This window comes from Stylophora pistillata, chromosome 1, assembly GCF_964205215.1.
Source record: "Stylophora pistillata chromosome 1, jaStyPist1.2, whole genome shotgun sequence".
Lineage (NCBI taxonomy): Eukaryota > Metazoa > Cnidaria > Anthozoa > Scleractinia > Pocilloporidae > Stylophora > Stylophora pistillata.
Genome location: NC_142519.1, coordinates 25,832,231 through 25,842,329, shown reverse-complemented (window position 1 = coordinate 25,842,329; position 10,099 = coordinate 25,832,231). Strand labels below are relative to the sequence as shown.

At 36.9% G+C, this 10,099-nt stretch overlaps 1 pseudogene across 1 annotated transcript; it reads right to left on the bottom strand.

Moving 5' to 3' along the window:
* Positions 1–7,106: 7,106 nt before the first annotated feature.
* Positions 7,107–9,477, bottom strand: LOC148741825 (uncharacterized; annotated as a pseudogene). The gene is made up of 2 exons (XR_015995986.1): positions 9,033–9,477; positions 7,107–8,108 (listed from the first exon to the last, which is right to left on the bottom strand). The product of XR_015995986.1 is annotated as an uncharacterized LOC148741825 (transcript).
* Positions 9,478–10,099: the final 622 nt, after the last annotated feature.

Sequence of the window (10,099 nt, the reverse complement as noted above, 5' to 3'; positions counted from 1 at the left end):
ACACAGCCATTAGTGCCTTCCCGTACACGATCTCATCAACGAGGAAAAAACAAACTTAACTTAGGGTTATTTGATTGTTTCTTGATGGATTAAATCCCAAACAATATCTAGAACCCAGAAAGACGAAACGAGAAATCACTGGCCAAAGCAAATGAAAAAGAGGCTCAAAGGCTTCAATCGCTAGTCCCTTTAATTAATCATCCAGGGTGATCGAATTGCCCAATTTCCTTTTTTTTTTTGTGGGGGGGGGGGGGGGGGTAAATTCTAAGCAAGACGAATTAATCGATAGGTTCAGATCAGTTCTTAAAGTTGAAGATGTTTATTTAACAGCCACGAAAGTCAGTGTTACCATCATTTCAAGTTGACAAAACAATAAAATAGAATTCATCTCTCCCTAGTGATTTTATTTTTCGTTTTCTGAGTTTTAAACGCATTTCTAGTTGATAAACTGTGTATTTCCCATTAAAGGAAGAGACATCTTTGCGCTTGAGTTTTTCGGCAAGGATGGAAGTATATCCAAATAATCCTAAACGTTAGGATGCCGGCTTTGTAAATGACAGGAAGTATTCTGAGGTGTACAAATCGTTTGAATTCGACACATGTCTATGTATTCTAGCTAAACCATATCAAACTTTGTTTGTCCCTCTCTCTTACTTCAACCGTATCAGTCAAATCGATACAAAGGTCCTGGTTAAAAGTAGACAGAGTGCTATATAACGTGTTTCTCATAAACGGCATTTTAAAGTAGTTTATTGTAATTCATTTATTTATATACGGTAAAAAAATTCATCAGGTACAATAAATTCTAAAACGGACTGACATCCTAAAACCTAAAAATCCTAATCCTAACATTATATTATCTTACAATATGCTAATTAGAAAACCTGATTTCCATGAATGCCGTGTTTAAAATTTTTTCTAGAGAAGAAGTTTAAATTGATTTCATGAACCAAACTCTCTAATGTTAAAGAGCAAGCTGTTCTAAAAGGTTGCGTCGCTGTTACTAAACTTCCGACTTGTTTTATATTTATATATATTTTAAATATAACTTAAATGAGTTGTGAGATAGTGGGCAGAGGTTTGCGGAATACGACCACAAACCTAGGATGTGGGGAGCGCATAAAATATCGATAAATTATGGTATGGAGCAATATCAACTGTGTTCATATTCAGCAAGTAAAAAATCGCGACCGGAAGTCTGGAGGCTTCCTTGTCTTAGCACGAAAAACCAGGAATCATGTCTGATTCACTGAGGGTTTGAACTCAGACAGGACAAGGAAAAAAAAAAAGTAACAATTTATTCTTCCGTTATCTCTCGGCGTACGTTCCGTCTTTTTAGATCTGTTTTAGCCTTTTTAAAAAAGCTTTCACCATGCGTGCACGACCTGTAGCTCAAAAGTGAGAATCACCTTCGAACTTAAAGAAAAGTTTCTCTCTATTTAATGTCAAGGCTATGTTTCGTGGACTGTGTGCGCTTGTGTCACAATGACATAACTGCACCAATATCAAAAGAACCGCATCCGAGTAGATTTGTAAAGACAACAAAAAAAAAAAACAAAAAAAACACGCAGACGAAACCACCACGACGATTCTTAAGTGTATACATTGTTCGTAAAAATTTGAGAAATGGTGACTCAGCTTTGTGGGAATGGAGCTTTTCCCTCAACGTTTTTAACTTTCTTCCGCTTTTCATGATCTTAAAAACGTCTTTAGAGCAACTTGATTTGAGGATTTAAGATCGAGAATTTCGATGAGTTCGAATAAAGTTGAAAGCATTTCGTCAGACTCTCTTAAAACTTAACGTCATCAGTGGTGATTGTTACTCAGAGCAGAAGCTGCACTGAACTACAAAAGAAAAATCAATTCAAGATCACGGAACCGTTAGGAGACCGGATATCCTTGGATATCTTACTATTATGTTCTTTTATTCTCCTAATCGCGTCAGAGTTTGAGTTACCAGTAGTATAATTAGCAGGAAATCCAAAGTAAATCGATTTTGGTTTGAGTTCAGTAGCGAGGGTTTCAGGGTTATCGGACTTCGACTGTATCATTATGTGATGTGAGTGAATCAGACAAAACATTGTGGAAAGTATATATTCTGTACCTTAGTAGTTTTTGTTGTGACTCTATCAAACTGATAGATAAATCCGGTATCATGTTATAATGTTAACCAGTTATGGCGATCGATATTTTCCTCTGAATAGATCTTTCTCCATTATTACAGTCATAAATGGTTCCTGACTTAAGCTCTTTTCGTTTACTGATTATGGCCTTGTCGATGTAAATGGCGAAATTCTTAGGTGTATTTCCCCTTAAACACTGTAATTTTCACCTTAGTAAGCGGTGACCACTATTTAGCGGTCGCGGCCACCCTTTACAAAAAAAGCCCCAACGACCTGTTTGTAACGTTTTCCACCTGTATTGAACGGTCACTTAAAGCGGAACCATGAAACTAAGAAGAACCTTTCATGCATGTGATCCATGTTTATACCCTAAAAAAAGTGTTAGTAAGATTTTTAGGTGAGCCTTTGTACTTTTAGTGGCCAACTATGGCATAAAATGGCATTTCTTTTATAAAAACCACTTTAACATTCTCGTGGGTGATCGCTTATAGAGATTCGACTGTATTTTTGAGTATATATATATATTGACTTCCCAAGTTTATCAACGTGATCTATTATCAATGATAGAGCATTCTGTTAGGTTCCAACTTTGCTACAAAACACGGAGCTAATCATCTGAACTCAATAGATGAAGTTCTGCCCTGTTAAATGCTTCTTTGGACCGAGATACTTTGAGCAGAACCCGGTTAATTCGAATTCCAAGGGGAAAGGAAAGGCATGGTTTGTGTTAGCGGGACTTCGATTTATCGGAGTTGGTAATGATTGAATTTCAACTCAAAATAAGGAATCATGTTTTTACCATTTTCCCGCGATCAACAGTCATCTTCGTACATTTCGTACTATAAGAGTTTCTTTTTCTTATAAGAACGTTTTGTTTGAGAAGTTTAGCTAAATGTTTTTCATAAATGTTTATACTTTCGTATCAATCACAATGTTGTGACACTTTGACGTTTATCGACCGACGCTTCTGATTAAAGTTCGAGTAATCATACTAAATTTGAGCCATGACAGTAAAATTAAACGAGTTAACTGGAAGTTTGAGATGACCGAGTATGAGTTAGCTGATAGTAAATGACTGGAATATAGGGTTAAACCCAAGAGAAATGGAATCGTGCTCGAGTTAGCGGGGCGTTCGAAATGACCGTTTTCGAGTTGGCGGGGTTCTACTGAAGTTCTTGACTGATCTTTGACCTTACACTGTTCGAAACAAATTGTACGCCTGAGTAATGTGATTCTTCGGTTTCAGAAAAGATAGAATGCGACACTCGCTGCATATTTTCTTCTTAATTTTTTTTTCGCTTTCTTCACAGTCTAGCCTACTGTATAAGCGTCAGGGGATTAACAATTTACTCATTAATTTGTTTGTTACAGCTCAGTTCCTAGGTCAAAGTTCACGTGAACACGTATTAGTAATTATCTCGTCGTGTGGGCAAATAATGACGCTCTTTACCATAAACTGTTTTCGTTTTTTGTTGTTTGTTGATCTTTCCTCCGTCATAATGCGAGTGGAATAGACGTTAATGGAACAAACGTGTTTTTAAAAAAAGGTACCGAATAGACTATTTGAACCCTAGACTTCAATTGTGTGAAAAACGGTTGTATCATTTTTTATCATGGATATTTTTACGTTGTTCTTGAGTTCAGTAACTTTATACGAAATCGTTCATTATTCAGGACAGACAGTAGAAGTAAAAAAAAAAAAAAAAAAAAATGGGAACCGTGTCTAATAGTTGTATTTGAAGATCTTTACAGTGCATAACCTTGCGATATCAGCCCTCTAAAGTCGATAATTCTCGTAAATTACTTCCAGTTGTACTTGACTTGCAGCAGAGCGTAGATATTAAAGTAGGTTATTCTCTTTTCAATAACAGACTAAGATGTCAATATTTGAATGTCTTAATGATGATAACAGAATAAGATGGAAAAAGCGTGACTTGCGCTCAGTGACCTTGACGTTCTTCAGATAGATTGGTGCTCAATACTCAGCCAGATTATAACTCTCAGCATAAATTTGGTGTCAATCGTAAAAGGATTCCCTGAGTGTGTTAATGTTTTTTTTTCATCAGTTATTGACATATTTTGTGAAACTAGAGCCACGATGAAGCACGCAAATAAATGTACGACTCAGCGTAGTATAGACAGTAAAGTCGTTTACTACATGTGCATGGGCTTAAATAATCATTAATTTTATTACAGCTACTGTTATCATTACTATCATAGTTACATATGTTAGAGCACTTCTCGCAGTTTCTATAATTGCTGTTGATTTGCGTTGATTTGTGAAGATTTAGTCACGTCATGTCAAATGCCATTGACATAGTATTTCAGCATTTCGTATGATCAAAGTCTGATCAACTAGTTAGTTTTTAATTGTTTTGTTTAGCATAAAAAATTTATGCGTCAGAGATGGATATGTTAGTAAAAGTAGCCTTGTACCCCCTTTCCCCCCCTCATGAAACGGTGTCTCTAGTTGCAAGAAATCATCACTTGAACTAATCTTGCTTCTTCAGTTCTTCCTGAAATGCCTTCAACCAAAAACTTTCTGTACATATATTACACCGTGAAGCACGTTTTCGCCATTCAGTCCAAGTTTTTTTCTAAGAGCTTTAGAGTCCACGAATCTCAGCCTTCTGCTTATTTATTCTTTTACCCTTCTTTGTCCATTGAACCTCAAAGATACCTAGCCCCAGCTGGGCGGTAACGGTTGCTAACCCTCTACACCCCGATAAATCATTATGTTGTGGTAAACACGGCGTACATTTTCGCTGATACTCATCTGCTTAAATGATAACCTACCCAATCCTAATCTTTAAATGGTAACCTACCCAACCCATAATGGGTTGTTTGAAAGCCATTAATTGATCTAGGGTCAATGGTTCAAAATTGGTTTGTATTCTTCTTGCGTCATATAAAAACATTGACGTTTATTTTTTGTATGATCTCATTTCAGTGGGTGGGCCGGGAAATAGGAAGAAACCGGTAACCTCGAACTTTCGATCATGATAAGGTTTTAACATCCGGCAGAGCTCAAAAGCGTAACATGTTTTTGAGATGGATCATTGTGCTCCCATCTCTTACCATTTAATTCCGACTACATTTGATAAGCCTTGGGACGGTGATTAAAACCGTAGTTTGCCCTCTCGACACAAAAAGCTGTCATTTTGTTTTATATTATGGGTACCTCGTTGATTTCAAGCGCCGCATTCCGACTGAAACCCCGCACAAAGATTACAAGTTAGGAACTTTGGATTTACGGGTTAATAAGCTTCGTGTCTACAAATTTATATACTATTTCTGCATTCGTAAATATCTAATAGTGGCCGTAAGCTTTGAAAGGGGTCGATTGATATCCTACCGGCTGTACGACTTCTAAATGCTTGAATTGTTAGTTTCATGCGGTGCGTGACGTGAATTGCGAAAGGGTACTATTACGGAAGTAAGGTGGTTGTTCGTTTTCACAATGAACAAAGATGTCGATAGTTCAATTTCACGAATGACGACAATATAAGGCGAAAGCTGACCTCAAACAGCGTTTGACGTCTTCAGTGATGACCAAGCTGTAAGATGTCGTAAGTTAGTGGCAATTTTAGTAGACAAATTTCTAGTTATTTATTACCATTCTTACTGCGTGAAGCTCTACGTACATTGATACAGACAAATCAAACTTAAAATATTGACTGACGTCTTTAATGCTGCTTTGTATGCAAGGTGTCGTAAGTTTATGGCTGTTTTGATAAACAAACTACCAATTATTCATTTCTATGCTTCCTGCGTGAAGCTCTACGCACATATGAACAAAATATGGCAAAACATCGTTTGACGTCGTCAGTGATATCTTCTTTGCAAGATGTCGTAAGTCATATTCACTGCTATTTCAATAAACAAATTATAAGCAATTTATCACCATTCTTCCTGCGTCAAATTCTACGTACATACAGACCAGGACTGTATTTTTGATAGGCCTTGCCAGTTGAAACATTTACCCCAGATAAACGCTTTACATCCACTTGTCAAACACTTCTAGGTATCAAAGCCGGCTCTCATGAGGGGAACAAGTGTAATCCACACACAAGCACTGTTCATTCTGTTTTTCAAGCTAACTTAGGCGGGTGCTAAGGACAAGTTATACCTAAGAGAAAGAGGGTAAATCGTCCTTGTAAAATACACTTGTAAAGCGCTTGCTTCCGCTCAAATGAAAAGTGCATGAAAAAATAGCGCCTGTCCCGAAGGTAAAACAAGATCAGTGGAAAAGTTCTTTTCACAAGTCTGAGTGACACGTCTAATGGGATAAGATGTATTTCTTGCGAATAAAACTTGAAAATTTCAGACAAACAGACTATTCTTAGATAAAGGCTGATAGTTTCGAAAGAAACTGTTTGGGGCTGCGTCGGTGGGAGTAACGAAATAATTTGGATATATCAACAAAGTTGAAATGGTAAATTGGCCACCGTAATGATTACAAAAGCTGACGTTTCGAGCGTTAGTCCTTCGTCGGAGCGAAGGGCTAACGCTCGAAACGTCAGCTTTTGTAATCATTACGGTGGCCAATTTACCATTTCAACTTTGTTGATATATCCAAATTATTCTTAGATAATCTGTTGTATGGAGGGACAAGTTACAGTTTAGACAAAGCATGAGGATAGTTTTTTTTTGTGATAGTTATATTCTAGCTAAACCATGATTTCAAGAGTGTTTCCTGAGTAAGAATGAACAAGTTAAGGGAAGCTCGTTTCTGCCTGTGTTATGATAAGGGAGAATTTGCAAAAGGTGGGTATAAGACTCCGAACTGGGAAGCCAATCATTCAGTTTGTCTTAGGCACCCTTAAAATTTTCATATAAATTCCCTTTCAACTACACTTGCATGCTGGCTCGTCAACACAAGGTGATATTGAAAGCTTGAGGTCTACTACAATAAGTTTTGAAGTTTCTAATTTCGAACAGTAATTTGCTACGACGTGAAACAGCTGATGGAGTCTGTCGATATTGGCATTTTTAGGCTTTTTAATACGTTTTTCGTTGGATACCGAGCAAGAGTTGGGTTTTCAGAACTTGGATTTAGTTTATTAGTATCACAGAGATGAGTTCAAGTTCAACTTTGCTCATCATATTCATAAGTTTGTGAGAGATGAGAGCACTACAAGGAGTGTAGTTAGTTCCGTTCATCAACAACTAAGCCTTGCTAGCTCGTAAACACCATTCACGGTGTGCTTTGTCTCTCATTAGCCTCTTTAATATTCCATTTCGTCATCAGTCGCTGAACCGTGGGCAAGGGAATCCAACTGTTCATTTCTTCTGAGTCTCCTGGCGCGTTTCAATATTATCAAACTAATCTGTTTTTTCAAACAAAACAAAGCCAAACCAATGGCTACTCCAACGGAAGAGATTAGAGTCAAGGTTACAGCCAAGACAATATCCAATGCATTGTTTGTTAAAATCACCCGATCTTGAATCCTTGAGTTATGATAACATTTGTAAGAGGAATTTACCGAGGCCCATCGTTCAAGGAAACCGTTGACATTTCTGTAAACTTCTTCAGTTGTTCCACATTCCGAGTCTCTAAGTATATAAGAACACTCTCTAGTAATTTGCCGACGGTCTTTCACGGCTAAAGCATCATGTTCTGATCGATTGTTGAAGGACACATAAATTTGCAAACAAGGATAATAAACTGTGCATTTTGAATTGCTGTTCCGTTTGATACAGTCGCATTGAAGTCTCTTGTCGTGAGTTGTGATTAACTTTGTCGCCGTGACAGTTCAGCCTCCCAATTTAAATTTTGAACTTTCGATCTTTGGAAGGGTAACCAGAACCAGAACGAGGAGTAGAGACAAGACTGAAGTCACAAGGATTCCTTTGGCTACCCGTGTCACTTTCTTGGCGAGTTTAGCTTGTTGCGACCGACGAACATTCATTTGGGTTGGACCCAAAAGAAATAGATGCTTACGATACTCAATAAATTCTATACTTGCTTTGGAATACGGCTGCCTGTTTAGAATAAAACAAAAATATATATACGTCAACACTGAATAGCCGTTGGCTACATGTTATTTTATTCCAGTTTGTTCCAGCATTGTGACTGTTTTAAGATCTATAGCTTCAGGCTAATACACTAGTATGATTTGCTTATTATAATTATTTAGTTGCTCTATTTTAGATAACATGTTTTTATTCAATAAGCCGAACGTGCGGCCGGATAACGAGGTCAACGAAAATGTTATCAAAGAATTGATTAAACCCTACCACATGTTACGACCATTAATTTTCAATCGAAAATTTGATAGACCTGTGCGGTTTTTCTAACGATGAAATACAACTATTGTTATGCTTGATAATCATTCTAGTTTTCCATTGGTCTCTGCTCCCTGAAAATTTTATGTACGTGTGAAACATTTCGAGAGTGAATCATTTTAATAGCAAATTCGATTTAATTAAAACTGAAGAAAACGAGACGGCTGAAATAAAACATTGACCAAACATCTTTCCTGAACATGTCAACCTGTAATTGTTATGTTCTCGACCACTGTGCGTTAAATTAAAATTCATGTGTCCAACATCAAAACATAGTTCCGACAACATCAAAACGATGAACTAGTAAAAATGAAATAATATTCTTTAGCATGTTCCTTTAGTTTTACATAATAGTTTGAGTAATGTGATGCGTTATAAATTGCAACAGCGATGATCTTATGCATTTGTATGCTCTGCGGATTGTCGCTGTAATTGAATAGCGTGATTCGTCGAAAGACTTTCACTCTACTGTGATGACGATCGACTGGAGAAGTAGTAAAGCCAAATTTTTACATAAACACAACATTAGTTGCTTAACTAAGACTTACAACAGACAGAAACTACTATAAAAGACTACAGATTCGTTGGGAGTTTACCCTAGTAATACACGGAACTTCTTACCCGAGGGAGCAAAGCCACAATCCCCTCTTTTGAATATTTGATTATGCATCTCTTGTATTTTGATGATACATCAAAGAAAAACAAGAACAAGACAATTTTAGCATGTTTAAGAAACCTCAAAAATTAGTGCAGTCAGAAATATTGATCAAAAGTCTAAAAGTGACCTCGATTTGTAACGTTTCCTTCGTCTTACGGGCTCTATGAATTATTAACACTGGGATTCTCAAAAGCGGTTTTTACTCTGCCAGCACTACGTGATATTGACAGCCTTTGGAGTCTGCCCCAATAAGCTTTGAAGAGTTTCTAATTTCGGTCCATGATTTGCAACATATAGGTGATAGCGTCCGTCGGTGTTTACATTCTTTAGTCCTTTATTGCGTTTCCGTTGGTTACCTAATATTTTTTTAGAAGTTGGTCTCAGTTTAGTAGGATCATTAAAAAAATATAGCCAAAATAAGCCATTCTCTTTATATTCAAATGGTCGTGAGAACCTGTCATTGATCAAATAGCCTAAGGTGTGTAAAAGTTACAAACAAAAAGCTTTGCTTAAAGCTAGCATGTTCGTAATTTAAGGAAAACATAGCGGAAGAGACGTGTCTACCAGACATTTAAGGAAAATATGAAGAAAACGACTAAAAATGTCGAGGAAAAAACTATAAATAAAAGACTGAAATAAAAGTCACTTCACTTATTGATTATTTCTGAGATTTTTGTGGTCGCTATATCAAGACAATACCCGTAGTTTATCTCTTTCTTCGTTTTTATAACCATCAAGCAGTTATTTGTCCGCCTAGGTGTCCTCTGAAAAGGGTTGTCCAAATATAAGGTTCCACTGTTGTTTCAATATTTTGACGGTTGTAGGTAAATGCTTTTTAAAAAATCTAATGTCCATGAATACCAGATCATATCGCTGTTCTCAATTTTTGGAATCAAGCTTTTTAACCTTGTGTGTTGATTTTGTTTACACAATGTTTTCCCGCCGACCAAACTGTAACTTGGTTTCGACCAGAGCGGGTACAGGTATCCAAGTCTTCGTAATCTTAGATTCTCACGGAAAGACCGCCGTT